The 19,779-nt window shown below is 36.7% G+C and overlaps 1 pseudogene; it reads left to right on the forward strand.

The window, feature by feature from the left end:
- LOC139439933 (olfactory receptor 51G2-like) overlaps nt 1-19,779 on the forward strand; it is a 34,919-nt pseudogene that overhangs the window by 9,871 nt on the left and 5,269 nt on the right.

Consider the following 19,779-nt stretch of genomic DNA (forward strand, 5'->3'; position numbering starts at 1 on the left):
ATGGTAAACATGGCCAGAAAATAGAACTGGGGTTCATGAAGATTTTGTTCTTTAACTAGGGCAAGGAGAAGAACATTACCTACAAGGGCCAGCAAGTACAGGAGACAGAAGGGGAAGGAGATCCATATCTGTGCAACCTCCAGTCCAGGGATACCAAAGAAGGAGAAGATGAGCCGATTAGAAGTAGTGTCACTAAAAGTTGCCATGGTGAGATGCAGGTAGGGCTAAAGTTTCAGGATGCGGCAGGCCGATAGTTGAGAAATCACGTGTCAAGAAGGCTAAAACACCAAATTAGAAGTATTGGTTATACACGGAGTTTTAAAAGTAAGGCATGGAGAACTCAAAATTGACCTTATATTTTTAGCTTCAGAATTGTTTCGTTCGATATATGAATGTTAACTAAATACATGAAAAGATGTTTCATTATTTGTTAGGAAAATACAAATGAAACTACAATAAGATACCATTAGAATGGCAACAACTAAAGTGACTCAAATACCATGTACTAGTGAGGATGTGGGAGAACTGGAAATATGCATAGTTGATGGAATGTGTGCGAAAGGGTGCAGCCTCTTTGGAAACCAGGCAGTTTCTTTTAAAGATAAATATGCCCTATACAGTAAAAATATAACCAACAATCCTACTTTTAAGAATTTACCTAAGAGAAAGGAAAACACATGTCTACACAAAGACTTGTATACAATTATTTATAGCAGCTTTATTTATATTAGCAAAAAATCTGGAAATAAACCAAATATACATCCACTCTTGAGTGGATAAAGAAACTGAATCATATCCATAAAATTCAAAGCGTAAAGAACAAATTGCTGACAGATTCAACAGTGTGAATGACTCACTTGCCTAAGTGAAAGAAAAAAAAAAAAAAAAGACCAAACGCTGTGTGATTCCTTTTATATGAAGTTTTTGAAAGACGAAAGTGTATTGATAGAAAGCTGATCAGATGTTCCTAGGCAGGGAGATCAGGGAGACTGACTACAAAGGGTAAGGAATAATATCTTTGGAGATGAAAACAGTTGCTGAGTGTTGCTATTCCAAGTTAGCAACCCCTGCTGTGGGCTGCTACTCTAAGTTAGCAACCTACGAGGACCGGGCGGGCTTCCACAGCTCGGCGGTGAGCCCATAGGCCAACGCGTAGGCCTAGGTTCTCCAGGCGTGGGGGACGCGCGGTAAAAACCACGGAGACAGCCTGTGAGAATGAGCTAGTCTAATTTTATTGCGGAAATACACTTGATTATATAAGGTCGGGTCAAGGGAGGGGTAGGAATTGGGGCGGGTAAACTACAGGGCGGTAGTGGATAGGCGGAACTGTGCAGGCAGTTATGAAGTAGGCGGTGATTAAGAAAGGGGGCAGATTATGAGTTGGCTAAGTGGACGGGACTGGCGGGAAGGATAGCAACGGCTGGAAAAGGGAGATAACAAAGGCTAGGAGGAGGGGTGAAGGGAGGCAGCAACAAACAGTCTATACATTGGCATATACATTTCATACATTTTTTAAAACTCATGAAATTATTTTCTTAAAATTAGTGAATTTCATTTTTTCTGAATTATATTTCAATTTATCTGCAAAAATAAATATTTTTGTATGAGGAATAGATTCTTAATAATACTAAACCCAAAGTTCATCAAAATATGTCTCTCTGGGATACCTTCTCAAATTCTTTCCCTTCAACTCATTCAAAAAGGAAATGTATCTCTAGATTATGAAATAACTTGACTCTCATTATCAGAAATGCACATTCACCCACTTGACTCTCATATACATAGTTCAAATATCATATTAAAAGTAAATTAAACAGATTTTCAACAACTTTTTTGTCAACAATGTCTTTTTCATTTTTCTCTCTCCATTTCAACATTCCCTAACTCAGATACAGATATTCTCTCTCTTACAAATTTGAAACTTACTTTGGCCAAAAATCATACGTTCCGAATTTCTCCCTGATTTCCTTCTCTGCTGGTTCTCTTTTCTTCTAATCCATATACATACCTGAACAATCTGAGCACTCTCAAGGCTTCCATAATCTCCCAAATTTATATTCTCAACTCACATATCTTTTCTAAATATATTTATATACATATTTGACTGGCTTCTAGATACCTCTTTCCAGGTACTCCTGCAGGAACTTCAAATATATACCATAAGCATAAGGATTAATTGAATCTCTCCCGATCCTTACAACCTTTTTTTTGTTTCCTTCAGAAATATTATTGGTGAAGCAATTATCTATTTATTGCCTGTTTATTTTCTGTTAGTATTGTAGTTGTAAAGAGCACAGGATCAAAACCCAAACTCCCAGGTTCAAAATCTGGCCTCACCCCACACTAACAGTTGGATTTTGGACACATAATTTAATCTCTGTCCCTATTTCCCCAGTTGTAAATTGGAAATAGTAGTATCTATTCTCTATATGATTCTAATGAGGAATAACTAAAAATGGTGGTCAGTACTTATTTCTTGGATCCTCGTAATTAAATTACTAGGATCAAAATAACTAATATGTTACCATATGAAACACACACATATATTTCATATATTTATAGGAAATATATTGAATGCATTATATGTGTAGGGATTTTTTTTCTCTAAGTCAAGCAGAAGCCATGCTCTTACAAAAATTTTTGAAAAGCTGTATTTTTGCTTTACTAAAGGCTCCACTTTGTATTTTTTCAATAAGAATTAGGTAAAAATTACATAACACTTCTTGTTTTAAAGCATCCTGCATTTATACATAAGCATAAGTATAAATACTCATTAATTGCACATACTTATTTACACACATTCATGCAACTTTGTTGTCAGCATGGACACTTCTTGCTTTACCATAACCTCAGCTTCAGGCATCAAACCAAATGCAACCCTTTTAATTCCAGAATCATTAACCCTGATTCCTTTATTTAGTTTATGTTTTTCAATGACAGTACCTAGCTCTAAACCCATTTTTATGTCAGTTGCTTAAAGGAAAATTCTATTTACCTTGCTTCCCCTTTAAGGTTATGCTATGCTGTTATGTTATGATTTATGTTATAGCACATTGTGTCAGTTATACAATTTTTAATGGCAACCATGTTGTGTCAAGCACCATCTAAGTACTGGAGAGTCAAACATGGGTGAGAAATAAAACAACATTTTGGAAGAATACTTTATTTTTATGGTTTAAATATTGATTATATCATTCCATCCTTATGCTCAGAGAGTCACTTAGCCTTTCTGAGAAATAAAATTTCTTGCTATCAAAATGTAAGTAATTAGGAAGCAGACTTGGTCCAGTGGTTAGGGCATCCGTCTACCACATGGAAGGTCCACAGTTCAAACCCCAGGCCTCCTTGACCCATGTAGAGCTGGCATACCCACAGTGCTGATGCGCGCAAGGAGTGCCGTGCCACGCAGGGGTGTCCCTGCATAGGGGAGCCCCACACGCAAGGAGTGCGCCCCATAAGGAGAGCCGCCCAGCGCGAAAGAAAGTTCAGCCTGCCTAAGAATGGTGCCACGCACACGGAGAACTGACACAAGAAGATGACGCAACAAAAAGAAACAGATTCCCATGCCGCTGACAACAACAGAAGCGGACAAAGAAGAACACGCAGCAAATAGACACAGAGAACAGACAACTGGGGTGGGGGGTGGAAGCGGAGAGAAACAAATAAATAAATCTTTAAAAATATATAAGTAATCATACTTATCTTAATTGGCATTTAGAAAGAGTAAGTACAAAAGAGAAAAGCATATTCTACAATGCTGGCAGAACAGAAAAGCAAACAGACCTTATACACTGTACCTTAAAGTAATATATTGAGGTCTTATTCAGAGGTTTACGTCTATCTATACATACACACACTTAAATTGTATAAGAGTTTACATGTGTGTATGTACATATATGTATGTATGTATGTATAATTATATAGACATATAATTAACTTGGGAATAAAGGAGAAGGTTCACTGATAAGTTGCGATTAAAGATTGTCCTTAAATTCTGAAGAAGCATTAGTTAGGGGTTGGCAAATGTATTACCTATGTAAAGGCACAACTTCTGTAAAATTATAATGTTTTTAAAAATCTCAGATTCAGAAATATTATAACCATCTTGTATTTTTAATAAAGGGCTAAAATTGCATTTCAACAAGTCTCAAAATACTAGCAAAACAATTCTCTACCCACGTAAATTTTTTATTTTTCAAACTGGCAATTTAAATCTGGTGTTGAATGGTAATGCTTTCAAAACATGGCCAAAATTTTAATAACTTTTAGTATATAATGAAGATGACAAATATCTTTAGTAGACATGAGTTCAACATTTACATTGGGAAAAGCTCTTGCTTAAGGAGAAAACACTCCAATATTTTCAAAATTCTATGATAATCTGAAAATACTTCAAAATTTGAAAATGCTATGATAATCTCATGGTTTAGCACCTAAAATTAGGATATATTGAGTTAGTCAAATCCAGTATATACGTGCAAATTATATACATGAGACACTGATTTCAGGACATGGGGGAAAATTATGAGAAACATAGTTTTCATGAAATCACAGGAGTCCAATATCTAGCTGTGTAAACATACTATTCATGAATGACCTTATTAGTGAAAAGCAGTAAGGCATTACATAACACATAAGGTCTAATTTGATCATCACTATAATAATCATTACTTAGAAGACAAAGATAAAGCAAAACAGTCACTTAACCTTAAAATATTATTACTTATCAAACCCAGGATTCTCAAAAAAATTTTGTCTCCATCTCACATATCCCACCTCAACAGCATTAGCCATTTCTATTGGATCTTTCATCCTGGGAAGCTGGTCATAATTATACCAATATACCTGAATGGACATTATCATGATTGATCATTGATATTTTATCTCTGAAACACTTGACTCACTGCACATTAAATGACTCCTTCACTTTCAGATGTGTCTTTTGGCAGGGTGGTCCTTTCTTGTAGGGTACTGAGTTACTCAACTCAGTGTAGAGAAATAGGAACTTTTATGTTGAGTGAAGCAACCCAGGCATTGAAGAACAAATACTACATGACCTCAATGATATGAAATAAGCAAGCTGCCTCAGAGAGCTAGAGACTGGAAGATAGGCTTACAGGAAATCGGGGGGTAGAGGAAGGATGTAAGCTGACATCTACATGGGTGAAATCTATGATAAGCTGGAGGTAAGTATGTGTACAAGGAAGGGATAAAATGGGGGCATAGGGTTACCTTTGGGTGGGGCTTTGCAGGTTTGATGGGGGCAAGGGATGGGCGGATGGGTAATAATGCCCAAGAAATTGGGGGGAGGGTGGGGCAACATATGAACATAGGAGATTGTCAGGTGTTGGTTGAGAGTATAATGCTGAGAAAACCTTTTCAAAATATAATTAGGAAAGTTACCTGTTTAAGATACTTAAAGGGAATAATCTAATGCAGGACAGACTCCTAGGGAATATCTGAAAGCTCATTTTGCCAGAGTGGGTTATACCATTGGGTAGAGACCCATATAATGAGAGTGAAGGTAGACCCGCATCCTGGGGAGGACTAATGCCATCAAATAGAGGGAACTGTATCTCTCAAGAGAAAGGGTGGCTCCCAGGGCATTAGGGCAGTTGAGCAAGTCAAGCCCTCAACACTGTTGCAAGTATCTCTGAACATGGCTCCTCAAGAAATGAAGATTGACTGTCACTGTGGGCCCCAAGGGGAGGGGAAAATAGATATTGAAGAGATGGAACCAACGTAACTGTGAGGGTAATAAAAGTGTTTCACAAGAGTACACAAGGATGGATATAAAACATGTAATATTACACCAAAAACATATAGGGGACGACAGACTAATAATGTAAACCATAATGTAAAACATAGGATAACTAAAAATTTAGAAAACTGTATAGCCTAAAGTATAAACCACAATGTAAACACAAATATTACCTTGTTTGAAAGCTATTGTCTCAATATCTGTACATCAGTTTCAGTAAATATGATATGAATAAGTTAAAAGATTACTGCTGTGGAAGGGAAAAGGTTTTATATTGGATATGTGGGAGTACTGTATATTGTATATATGAATTACTGTGATCTATGGCTCTTGTGAAAAGAAGTTCAATAATTAGGAAAAAAGAAAAGAAAAAGATAGGATGTAGAATTTTTCCAAATCAATATGTATTCTATATCTAACCTTTAAACTCATCACTATATTTCCATTTTACTATTAAGGGAACCTGACATTATATTGGGCTTCACTTTTCAGGAAGGTTTGGATCACAGAGTGGTTCAACAATGGCAGCAGAGGAATACTGGTATGGGATGTTATTGACAGGGGACATATGGTTGACAGGGATTTATTCAGGGCATGTGTCCAGGGTGCATGGAAATGTTTGGATATACTCATAGTGGAAACAATTTAAAACAACAGGTGGGGGGGTACTGGGTTCCTGGCCGGGGGGGCTCTGTTGTGGTCCCTAGGGGAGCAGCAGCAGTCCCCCGGGTGCAATGGCAGGGACCAGGAAGGAATGAGGGTCCAACAGTGAGCCTCTGATACTAATGACTATGCTTGTGAGCCTATACATCTGAAATAAGAACAAGGCCTAGAGCAGCACTGTGCCTAAGAGTTCCCTCCTGACAGCCTACATGTTGCTCAAATTTGGCCAGTCTCGAAGCCAAACTCAGCATGTAAATGCACTGCCTTCCCCCCAGCGTGGGACATGACTCCCAGGGATGAGCCTCCCTGGGGCTGAGGGATCACTACCAAGTACCAGCTGATGATGTAACTAGAAAATGACCTTGAATTAAAGATTCAACTCGGAACAGCAGAATATCCCTGTCTACATATAATAATAACAGTTTATATGGCTATGAGTCTCTAAAAAAGAGTCTGGAGGTTGTCAGAAGGATTGCCCTTATGCACACCTGAGCAGAGTCTCAGAGACAGATAAAGTAGATACAACCCAAGGTATTGGTTCTTTTGAGGGCTAAAGAGACCCACACAGGTTTTATGGTCATGGCAGATGGAGTTCACTGCCATGTCAGTTGGCCCTTCTTTGGAGTTGGTGTTTCTGCATGACGGAGTTGGACTCAGATGTGATCTCTTTTCACAAGCCTTTCATGCTCCTTTACTGGAATTGTAGTTGGTGCTGGGGTTTAAGATATATCTTGGGGATTTGAATCTCTGGACTGACAATATGATAGCCAGTCCCTGAGCCTCAACAGACTCAACTACTATACTCTGATTTATTGGACTTACCCCACTCAGCTAACATGGAGTTGAAGAATGTCAACCACCACACCATGGAACCTAGAGTGGCTACAACTGAAAGCAGGAGGATTGTATCCAGTATCCATGTGGAATCTAAGCCCTGTATTGACATAGATGTGGAATGGACACAACCAAGCCAAGGTCCACAGGAAGGAGGAATACAGTAAGGATTAGGGTGGACTTAATGATATTCTATTCATGAACTATTGTGGTTAATAATCGAGAAAATGTGGCATTGGTGTGGAAAAAGTGGCCATGGTGGCTGCTGGGTGTGGGGAATAGGAGGAAGAGTTGAGATGTGGAGACGTTTTTGGGGCTTGGAGTTGTCCTGAGTGGTGCTGCAGGGACAATTGCTGGACATTGTATGTCCTCCCATGGCCCACTGGATGGAACATGGGAGAGTGTGGGCTATGGTGTGGACCATTGGCCATGGGGTGCAGCGATGCCCAGAGATGTACTCACCAGATGCAATGGATGTGTCATGATGATGGGGGAGAGTGTTACTGTGGGGGGAGTGGTGGGGTGGGGGTGGTGGGGGTGAATGGGGACCTCATATTTTTTAATGTAATATTTTTTAAAAAATGAATAAATAAAATAAAATAATAAATAAAAAAAGAGAAATAAGAACTTAGGTATTGGGTGGGAATAAATAAAAATCTTAAAAAAAAAAATAGGAACTTACTTCAGGGTCTTTGTGGTTTAACAGTCCTTTACTGACCAACAAGAGAGGGTCTCCTAGTTGCCTGGAAGGCTCTGCTGAGATTAAACAAAGCCCTGAGAGTTCCCATTTAACCCAGGTAAGAAACTTAATAAATTTGTTGTCCCAAGGGATCTGAGAAAGGAGTGAGCATATATTAACATTATACACTTTAGAGCTTCTTTTTGTACTGCAGAGACCAACAGGTCTCATTTTTGTTGTAACATTACATCTTAGTGATTATTTCTTTTATTATATGAGAAACAGCTACAGTGAAAACATTAGGCATACAAATTGAAGATATGTTTAGATAAAACTAAATATTTAGGAAATGCCAAACTTTTTAATCAATGACATAATTGATTTAGAAAATATATTTAATACAAATATGCCATGGGAATGAAAGACTCACACACCAGCATTGCTGGAAGCCAAAGAGGTCCTCTGGGGAGAGAACACATGCATATGCTCTTCCCCATGTTAGTAAATTTACTAGACCATGCCAATTACCATTAGCTTCTTGTCCATTCAGGGGTTTGTATAACACTTTAGGATACATTTTTACAATTGGTATCTGAAAATGTTGTTCTGCTGCTGTGTAACCATCCTCATTGCAATTTTAAAAATTTAAAGTATATAAGGCTATTTGTATGACATCTTTTGGATTGGTTAGACCTAACACCCTATTTCTCCTTTTTTGTTTGTAAGCATTGTTTCAAGGTGGAGTGAGGTTATTTTGTAAAAAAAATTATTTGTTAATATATTATTAGTATAATGAAATAGGGTTAAAACTACAGGAGTTTTAATCAGTTAGATTTTTGTTATTAGGCTTAAATAGATGATTAGGTTATGTACAGAGTCTTGGGAAAGCATTGCAAAATTTATTGTTGGCTTGTTTACATATGAATGAAGGCTGACTTGACTTGCTGAAGGAGATATTAGAGAAAGCTTTAGCAAGTTTTAAAATAAAGTGACAGTGGCATATTTTTGTAATAAAAATAACTAATGATATTTACGGTTGCTACACATAGCAGTAATGTTACTTTAATTTATGATAGCTTATAGCTTACTGTTATATATCACTCCATGGCAGCTTTCAATGTGAATTGGACAAGTATGAGTTAAAGCATCTGCCTTGTGGCAGCTTTCAGTGTAAATTAGATGAGTATGACTTAAAGTATTTACTTTTTGATTTTTAAGTAGAGAGGCTGTTATGATATGTATTAATTTTATAATAAAAAATTATGACTAGCAACATCATATTTTTATTTAATATTATGTTAGAACATTATTAAACTTTTAGTAATTTTATTTTTTAAGTATTTATATGTACTTTTTACTCACAACTTTAATAGAGGGTTAAAGAATTTTTTTTAAATTTTGTAACACTTTTAAATAGTGTTCATTTAACTTAACATATTAAATGAACTTAACTATTTTATCACTTTACTTCTTTCAAGGTAAGAGAATAAATCCTTTGCGAAAACCTGAAATAAAAGATATTTTTCAGGATTTGACTTTGAGAAAGTATGTTTGAACATTATGTTCTCTTAAACATGATATGACTTGTTTTTCTTAAACAGCTGAGGGCATGATATAGTTAAAGAACAAGAAGCTATTTTGATAAAACAGACTTTCTTTATATTCTGATTGTTCATGAGAAAAACTATAAAATTTTTATTAAAGCATACCAAGGACTTAAAAAACTTTGAGAAAGAACAAAATTTAACTTTTCATCAGTGTATTTTTTGATACTAAAGCTTTTTAAAACTTATTTAATTTGATTATATAAAAATATAACTTTTCTTTATTTCAAATAGTAGCATGCAATACTAAAAACAGTTTTTTAGAAACAAGTTGACACAGGGAGGCTGGATGCTAATAACTTTTCTGGTTATGAAGCTACTTTTTGCTATTATTATCAGTTCAGTTTCTGTTTAAAAATGACTTTTTGTAATTAGTTATTTAAACACTTCAATTCAAACAATGCTTTCATAAACTTCTTATAATTATTTATAGCCATTATGATTAATTTATCTTAAGATAAATTTTACCTTCAAAGAACACATTCTCTCACTGAATGCTACCACAATACTTTTTACAACTTGCCATATGCATTTAAGTTTTTTCTTGCATATTTCCATTTTGATTTTATGAAAACTAGCTATTTTATTTTAGGACAAAATACATTTCTTTTGAACAAACATTAAATTTCAGTTAGCATTCCTACAAACTTTTAATCTTTTTTAATGTTCATTTAAGTTTTACATGCTTCATTTTATCCTGTGAAGAAAACCAAAATATGTATTTTAATTTAGGCAAGAACTATTTTTTATGAAGAAATTTGTAGTGAACACAAGGACACAAACCAATATATGCACACCAGTGTTCATAGTGGCATTTTTCACTATTGCCACAAGTTGGAATAAACCCAAATGCCCATCAACAGATGAATGGATAAACAAAATGTGGTATATACAGACAATGGAATAATATTCAGCTATAAGAAGGAATACAGTACAAACACATGAGATAACATGGTTGAATCTTGAGGACCTTAGTTTGAGTGAAGCAAACCAGGCATTGAAGGACAAATATTACATGACCTCTCTGATATGAAATAAGCAAACCCAGCTGTCTCAGAGAGCAAGAGACTGGATGATAGGCTTACAGGAAATTGAGGAGAAGAGGAAGGCTCTGAGCTGATGCCAACATGGGTAAAATCTATGATAAAGTGGAAGTAAAGATTTCTGCAGGGAAGGGATAAGTTGGGGGCATAGAGATACTATTGGGTGGGGCTTTGAAGTCTTGAGTGGGGTTAGGGTTGGGAGGATGGATCAGATGGCCCAAGGAATTGGGGGGAGAGTTAGGGGGAACAGTTGAACATGGGAGATTGTCGGGTATGTGGTTGAAACTATAATGTTGATAAAACTCTTTAGAAAATATAATAAAGAAGGGTTACCTGTTTGAGGTGCTTAAGGGGGTCATCTGGCAAAAGGGCAGGCTTCTAGGGAGTGTGTGAGTGCTCATCTTGTCATAGTGTGTTATGTCATTGGGTGGATGACCATACAATGAGGCGGAAGGTGTACCCCCATCCTGGGGAGGCCTGATGTTCTCAAACAGAGGGAATTGTGTCTCTCAAGAGAACTGGTAGCTCCCAATAGGGTAGGACAGTCTAGAATGTCAAGCCCTCACCATTGTTGCAAGTATCTGTGAATCTTATCCTTCAAGCAGTGCAGCCACTGTGAGCTCTGAATGGAGGGGGAGAGAGGAATAGAATAGATGGAAACAGGGTAACTGAGGGGCAATGAAAGTGTTCCACAAGATCATGCAATGATGGATATAGGACATGTTAAATTTCACCAAAAATGTGTAAAAGTCTATAGGCTAAAATGTAAGCGATAAGGTAAATCATAATGTAACTAAAAATGTATAAAATTGTACAGTCTAAAATATCAACCAAATATAAACCAAAATGGAACCATGTTTGATAGCTATGTTTCAATATCTGTACATCAGCTGCCATGAATATAACATGAACATGTAAAATGGTCATTGCTGGGGAAGGGGAAAAGGGTTTGATGTTGGATAAATGGGAGTCTCCTAAACATATAGGTGACCTTACTGTGATCTAAAACTTTTTTGAAGGCAAAATTAAAAAAAAAAAAAAGGTTGTAGACACGGATGAAGAAATGAAAGAAATTGTCTTGGCACTGTGCAGACAGGGCAACACCTATTACGGTGATGAAAGGCAAAAAAGCAAAAATAAAGTTTTATGATATTTCTCATTTTTAACACTGCAAATTATTTTTGCTTCATTTTACCTTTTCTAAATTACTGTATATTCTATTTCTAATCTTTAAAATATCATTACTATTTCATTTTCCTATTAATTGAATTTGGCAATATAATAGGCTTCATTTTTTAAGGAGTTTTGGACCACAGAGGGGTTCAATTATGGCAGGGGAGGAATGCTGGTGTGGGGTGTTATTGATGGGGGACACATGGTGGGGAGGGAGCTCTCCAGGACATGTATATAGGGTATTTAAAAATGTTTGGATATTTATTGGGTATTTTCATAGTAGTTACAGTTACAAACGACAACTGAGGGAGTGCTGAGTTCCTAACCAGGGGACCTTGTCATATTCCTCAATGGAACAGTAACAATCCCCCAAGTACAAGGGCAAAGACCAGTGAAGAAGGATGTTGCAATGATGAGCCCTTGATACTGATGACTATGCTTATGAGCCTGTGTGCCTGAGATTTGAATTAGGCCTAGAGCTGCAGGATGCCTTAGAGTTACTTCCTGAAAGCCTCCATTTTGTTCAAATGTGGCCACTCTCTAAGCCAAACTCAGCATGTAAATGCATAACCTTCCTCCCCCACCCCCATATGGCACATGACTCCCAGGGATGAGCTTCCCTGGCACCAAGAGATTACCACCAATCACTAACTGGTGATGCAACTAGAAAAAGACCTTGAATAAAAGGTGGGAATGGTAAAGACAAATGAGTTTATATGGCTAGGAGTCTTCAAAAAAGAGTCAGGAGGTCATCAGAGGGGTCACATTTTTACATGCCTCAGCAGGTTCCCAGAGACAGCCTAAATAGATACAACCACAGGTACTGGTGCTCCTGAGGGCTACAGAGACACACAGGTTCTATGGTCCTGGCAGTTGGCTTGGGAGTTCAGTGACTTGTCAGTAGGCCCCACTTTGGAATTTGTGTTCCTGAGTGTGATGGAGTTGGACTCAGATGTGACCTTTCTACACATGCCTCTTCTATCACTTTTACTCAACCTGTGGTTGGTGCTGGGGTTGGTGTATACTCAGGAGACTTGAATCTCTGGACTGGTCTTGTGCCAACTGGGCCCTGAGCCTTAGCAGTGTTGGAACTCCTACTCTCTGGTTTGTTAGGATTACCCAGGTCAGTTAATAGGAGGTTGAAGATGGTCAATTACCACACCAGGGAACCAATAGTGCCTGGAACTCCAAGCAGGAGAATCACATTCATCAACCCTATGAGATCTAAGCCCCCTCTCAATATAGATGTGGAGTGGACATCACTATACCAGGGTCCAGAGGATGAAGGAATAAAATATGGATTAGAATGGACTTACTGGTATTCTACTATAGAACTATTGTGACTAGTAATGGAAGAAACTGTAGCATTGATCTGGAGAAATTGGCCAAGGTAGTTAGTGTGGGCAGGGAGAGGGAAGAAGAGATGTGATGAGGGGGCATTTTTGGGACTTGGAGTTGTCCTAAATGATATTACAGGTACAGATAATGGACATTATATATTTTGCCATAGCCCACTGAATGTTCTGGGCGAGAGTTTAAACTACATTGTGAACTATAATCCATGCAGTATTGCAATGCTTCAAGATGTATACATCAAATGCAATGGATGTGCCGCAATAATGAAGGAGGCTGTTCATGTGGGAGAAGTGGGGTGGGGTAGGGGATGGGGTATGTGGGAACCTCTTATATTTTCTAATATAGCATTTTTTTGTTATCTATGTATCTTCAAAGAAATACAATAAAAATGCACACAAAGAAATTTGGAGTAATTTCATTAATCAAGATTACAATTTTTTCATTGTAGAGATCTTATTAGCATTTATACTTATGTATTAATATATTTATTTTTAGCCAATTTGAATAGATCTCTTTTAGGAATTTTTAATTTATTAATTTATATTACCATTCAGAGGTATTAAAATGAACACTGACATTGAACAAAAGCAAAAACAATTATAACATACTAACAGAAACATAAAGTTTACAATTTTACTCATAATTCTAGGTCTAGAGTTCCCATAATTCAAAATCTAAGGTTCCCTCATTAGCAAAGTATCGACAAAACGTTTGTACTGTTTGAAGCAATGTAATAACTAGTTCTTCTTTCACTTTACAATTAGCTGCTTTCAATAGTTGTTGAAAAGTGCCGATATAGGTCTCCTGTTGCTTTGATAATGTATTTCCCATGCTATATTATCATCTGAGGTCAGCTACCTCTCTCAGGACAGCTGTTGTCCTGTCTGTACAGGATGCGTAGTCTGGACCAATTTCACTATGCAGACATGTTTCTATGACTGAACCCAGTGAGCAACTTATCTCAAGGGCAGCTGTCATCACTGGCAGCGATGAATGTCTGGACTATAGTTACTCTGGGCTGTTCCCAGGGGCCTTCCCGAAAAATTCCCCTCTGCTAGGGGGAAAATCAGCTGCCCCATATTTGGGTGCCCAGTTGCCGCAGGAATGAAAGACTCACACACCAAAATTCCATGCAGGGAGGGCTTCATCTGGTTTATTTCTCTTGCTTGAATATCATGTATTTTTGGATTCAACCAAGGGCTATGGTTGAAGTTAAATTTCTCAAGGATGTTTTATCTTGGAACAAGAAACCTTGTGCCTAGGCTCACATCCTGTCTAGCAGCAGAGATGCAAGAAGAAGCTGTTTATAAACTTCAAGTGAAAAAGAGATAGCTTGTGCAGAGATTGCAAGGACAGAGCTATTTTTGCTCCTAAGCAAGAACAGATGACCTATAATAAATCATTTAACCATGCCCTTGCAGAGGTGGTGGGACTAATCCCCACACAATTATGTGCATGTTTATTGACAAAACTTTAAAAATATCAAATGCTTTCATGTAATTTTGGAGAAAGGACTCCAAGTCTTTCTCTAGAAGGGAAATTTTTTTTTCCTAAATTTATCTTTCTGAGGAGGAAATAAAATATAATAAAGTATATGACATCAGAATCTATTATTCTATTCTTTTCTTGTTTCTCAAGAGCCTACCAAAACATATTTCCTTAGCTGCTCAAAGAATGTACCCCTTTGTACTGAAAAGCTGCTTAATATTTTGCAATAGAAATGTAACATCATGCATTGGCTGTTCCTCTAATGATTTTTAGATATTTTAATAATATTTCACTATTATATATAATTCTTCCATTTTAGTAGATATGCCAAGCACTCGTGTTAGTGTTTCTGTAAGAGAGAATACTTAAGTGAAATTTCTGGGCTGAAGTATGTCAATTTTTCATATGTAATTACTGTCAAATTCCTCTTCAAAGTGTTAAATAAAATTTTACCCACGGAAGTGTAAGATTTGTCTGCTTTTCATTTCATGTTTGCCACTCTCTTAAATTTTCCAATATGCTAGCTGCAGAGAGCATATTGTTATTCCTTTAATTTATACTGTCATATGTATAATTGGAGAGGGTAAAGTATTTTTATGTATTGTTGAATATCTGTGTATTTTCTTTTGTAAGTTGCCTAACCCATCAACTGAGTCCTAAAAGTATTCAAATGTGTAATTTTAGGACTCAGTTCTAGCTCAGATATACTTAAGTATCATACAACAATCACATGTGAATCATTTTTTCTTTCAGAAAATTGGAGTCTGTGTAGGCACTTGATGAGGGAACTTTATGAAATCCAAACTCTAAAGTGGAACCACATTTATATTTAATAGTTCTCAAAGCTATTTCCTCTTTTTTATCCTTATCCTAATTCTGCTTCATCTATGACAACATGTGCTTTATCTGAGATTATTAAAAATACACACAAAGAAATTTGTAGTAATTTCATTAATAAAGACTTACAATTTTTTCATTATAGAGATCTTATTAGCATTTATACTTATGTATTAATATATGTATTATTCTACATGGCAAAACTCAATTATTCATACTTTGTTGGAAGAATCAGGTTTATTGAGATAAAACTTAAATATAGTAAATTTCATTGGAGGTACAGTTCTATGAGTTTAAACAAAGAAATACACTCATTTAAATACCACCACAAAATTTTGAGTCGTTCCATCACTCAACAGAATGTCCGATGAAGTGCTTGAAGTCAGTTCCCTCTCCTACTGACTCCACTCCCTGGAAACCACTTATTTGATTTCTGTCACTGTATTTGGGGCTTTTCCAAAATATCATAAAACTGAAATAATGCAGTATATAGCTGTTTGTGTTTGGCTTCCTATGCTCAGCATTATGCTCTTGAGATTTACCCAGGTTTTCCTTTCTATAAGAAGTTTAGTGATTTTTAATGCCAAATAGCCTCATGCTTGTTAATAGATTGTTTATCCATTCACCATCGACGGATATTTGTGTTCTTTTATGTTGGGGGGGATTATGATAGCAGGTCAAACATTCAGGTAATAGATGTGTGTTCAGGTATGTTTTTACTTGGGTTGATTAAATACCTATGATTTGGGCTGCCTTACCAAATATAGCATTTTATGTTCCTATTATTAAAATGAGAGTGCGAGACTGTTCCAAGTCTTTGCAAGGTAGTTTTAAAAGACATCCTATTAGCTGTGCAGAGACTTAGGGATATGACTGTGTTTTTAATTTGTATTTCCTTAACGACCAAATGTGCTGAACATCTTTTAATATCATATTTGCTTTCAGAAAGTTTTTCTCAATGTCTCCTCTACCTTCAACTTTTAGTCCTCTCTTTATTATTGCTAAATCCTTCCTCTAGCAAGGGACTGCTTAATAGGACATGAATCTTGCTTTTCTGGTGGTAGGGAGCAGGGTGGGTGAGAGGTATGCTTTTTTGTGGTTCAGCTTCAGTATTAGGCAGGCCCTGTATTCCTTGGTCTTGTGTGAATGGATTTATCAGTGAGTTTCCTCTTTTCCAACACTGTGAGACCTTTAGTTAGATGAGCTTAGGATATCTTTCTGATCCTTCTCAAAGGCTAGAGGATTTTTATTTTTACTTCCCTTTCCCAGCCTTCAGCATTTTTCTCCTATGCATTAATAACAATGGATTTCTTGCCATTTCCCAGCATCTAAAGGTTTGTACTTTATAGGGGAGACAAGTAAACAATTCAAACTTAGGCTACATGATTTCCTTAAGCAGCAGTTGTTTCCTTCACACAAGACTGAGCCACAAGAGAAGCATTCTTTGGCTCCTTATCTTGCTTTCAATGTTTCTCATGTGCATTCAAGTCTATAAAAAATAATTTGTGAGTGTGTGCAAGTTTTCTTGAGTCTTTGGCACACACAGGAGTTTACCTATCTTATGTTAGCCCATTGTGGCAGTTTGATTTTTTTTATGAATTCCAAGAAAAGATATTGAATTATGCTTGTAAATTGTTCTGTCCCCCCAGGCATATTAGATTATATTGGATTCAGAGGTTTCACTTTTACTTGATTAAGTAATGATTAAGGCTTTGATAGGGTCACATCAGTAGGATTCTTAGTCCCCACCCCCTCAGTGGGTGGGGACTCCAGAAAAACTGCCCTGCAGAATAGGGAGTTTGGAATTTTGAGGTCTAGCCCAGGAAGTAAACATACAGGAGAATGCAGAACAGCTGAATCTGCAGAGAACTGAGTCCTTGGGAAAGAGACAGAGTCATTCACCTGAAAGTCCACAGCTGGACTTCTGAAGATAACAGAGCAGCCGAACCCATAGAGAGGCAAGCCCCTAGAAGAGAGGAACCAAGGAAGCTGACCCCTTGCAGACATCAACAGACATCTTGTTGCAACACCTGGAATAGACTTTGGTGAGGGAAGTAGCTTACGCTTTATGGCCTGGTAACTGTAAGCTTCTACCCCAAATAAACATCCTTTATAAAACCCAACTGGTTTCTGTTATTTTGCATCAGCATTCTTTTGGCTGAATAATATATCCATATTCTGTTTTTTATCAATTCCTTAAACATTTTAGCAGGAATCCTTATATTGGCTTTTATGGGTTCTAGCATTTAACCCAAATAACCGATATTTAGCTTTTAGGCATTTGATTTTTCTTATTTTGCAGGTTTATTTGTTGACCTGAGGCCTCATCTCTCTTATGTGTTCAGTGATGTTTGCGAAACTTTACACAGCCTTTTTGTTGATTTTAGGGTGGGAATGATACTCTTTTCAGTTTGTTGCTAAGCAGAAACCAGAGGTCCTTTGCTTGTTGCTTATATTATTTTTTGGTCTCAGGGCAATTCACAAAATGTCACTTCAGAGTTTACTGTTGATTTCCAAATAAACTTGTAAATGGTTCTAGCTCTGTAGGCTACTATTCACTCATCTATTTTGATTGTGCAGTATTGTACATGATTTAAATCTAGCATTGAAGCTATTGGAAATATTCTCTGTTATGGATTGCATTACACCCCCTGAAAGTCATGTTCAAGTCCTAACCTCTGGGTCTGTAAATGTGACTTTATTTGGAAATTTACTCTCTAAGGATGCTATTTGTTAAAATAAAGCCAAACTGAATTAGAGTGAACCCTAATCCAATAATACTTGTATCCTTACAGGGCAAGAAAATTGGGGCACAATCAAAGAAAAGAGAGAGAGAGAGATAGTGCACATCTTGTGACAGAGGCAGAGATTGAGCTACACTGCCACAAGCCAAGGAATGCCCTGGATTGCCTGCTGCCCACCAGAAACCAGGAGAGAGGCATAGAATGCCCCTCTCCCATTTAACAGGATGCATGGCCTGGCCAACCCTTATCGGAGACCACTACTGGCCTCCAGAATGGTGAAAAAAATAAATTTCTACTCTTTAAACCAATTGGTCTGTGGTACTTTGTTGCAGCAGCCCTAGCAAGATAAGATCCACTCTAAGTGATCTCACCCAATAACCACAGCTATTCTAAACCCTTCTACATTACCATGAAATTATGAAATTCTTAGGCGTCTCAGAATCTTTTCACTTTTCAGTTTCTCTTTTTTATTGAGCTTTTTGTCTCAGATTCCTACTAAATTATGAATTTTCTGTTATACTCAAAGATCCTTCACAAGTTAATTTTATTTATGATTTCTTTAATGCTATTTCATATGACCATAGTTCACTGGTATATTCCAACAACAGAACACAGTCATTAATATATTTTCCTACATGTGCATTTATGATATCAATTTTCAGTGTTTATTTCTTTTTACTCTTAAAATTTATTATCATGTAACATAATAATAAACAACTCAAAATTTCTCATTTTAATCACTTTAGGTTATACAATTCAGTGGCATAAATTGCATTCACAATATTGTGCTACCATCACCAACATCCATTACCTCAATTTTTCATCCTCTCAAAAAGAAACTCAGCTTATATTAACCAATAATGTCCCCTTATCCTTAGTCCTTGTGTTCTGTAATCCACTTTGTCTTTATAGATTTGCATATATTGGTATTTTGTATAAGCAAGATCATACAATATCTGTCTTTTTGGTTTGGCTTATTTCAAATAGCATGAAGTCTTTAAGATTCATATATGTTATTGCAGGTATCATGACTTCATTCCTTTTAGGCTCAAATAATGTTCCACTGTTTGTATATACCACATTTTGTTTATCCACTCATCAGTTAATGGACACTTGTGTTCCTTCCATCTTTTGACTTTTGTGAATAATGCTGCCATGAACATTGTTATACAATTTTTTTGTATAACAAATACTTATAAATTTTTGTAAATTCCCTGCTCCTTTTACTTTTGGATATATACCAAGAAGTGGGAGTGCAGCATCATGTGATAATTATATGTTCAACTTTCTGAGGAACCACTAACTCGATTTCCACAATGGCTACACCATTTTGTAATTTTATTAGCAATGTATAAAAGTCCCTTTTTCTGCAACATTGCCAACACAGTATTTCCATTTTATTTATTTATTTATTTTTAAAGATTTATTTATTTATTTCTCTCCCCTTCCCTCTCCCCCCCACCCGTCCACCCCAGTTGTCTGTTCTCTGTGTCTATTTGCTGCGTGTTCTTCTTTGTCCGCTTCTGTTGTTGTCAGCGGCAAGGGAATCTGTGTTTCTTTTTGTTGCATCATCTTGTTCTGTCACCTCTCCATGTGT

The sequence above is a fragment of the Dasypus novemcinctus genome, chromosome 10 (assembly GCF_030445035.2).
Source record: "Dasypus novemcinctus isolate mDasNov1 chromosome 10, mDasNov1.1.hap2, whole genome shotgun sequence".
In the NCBI taxonomy this organism is placed as follows: Eukaryota; Metazoa; Chordata; class Mammalia; order Cingulata; family Dasypodidae; genus Dasypus; species Dasypus novemcinctus.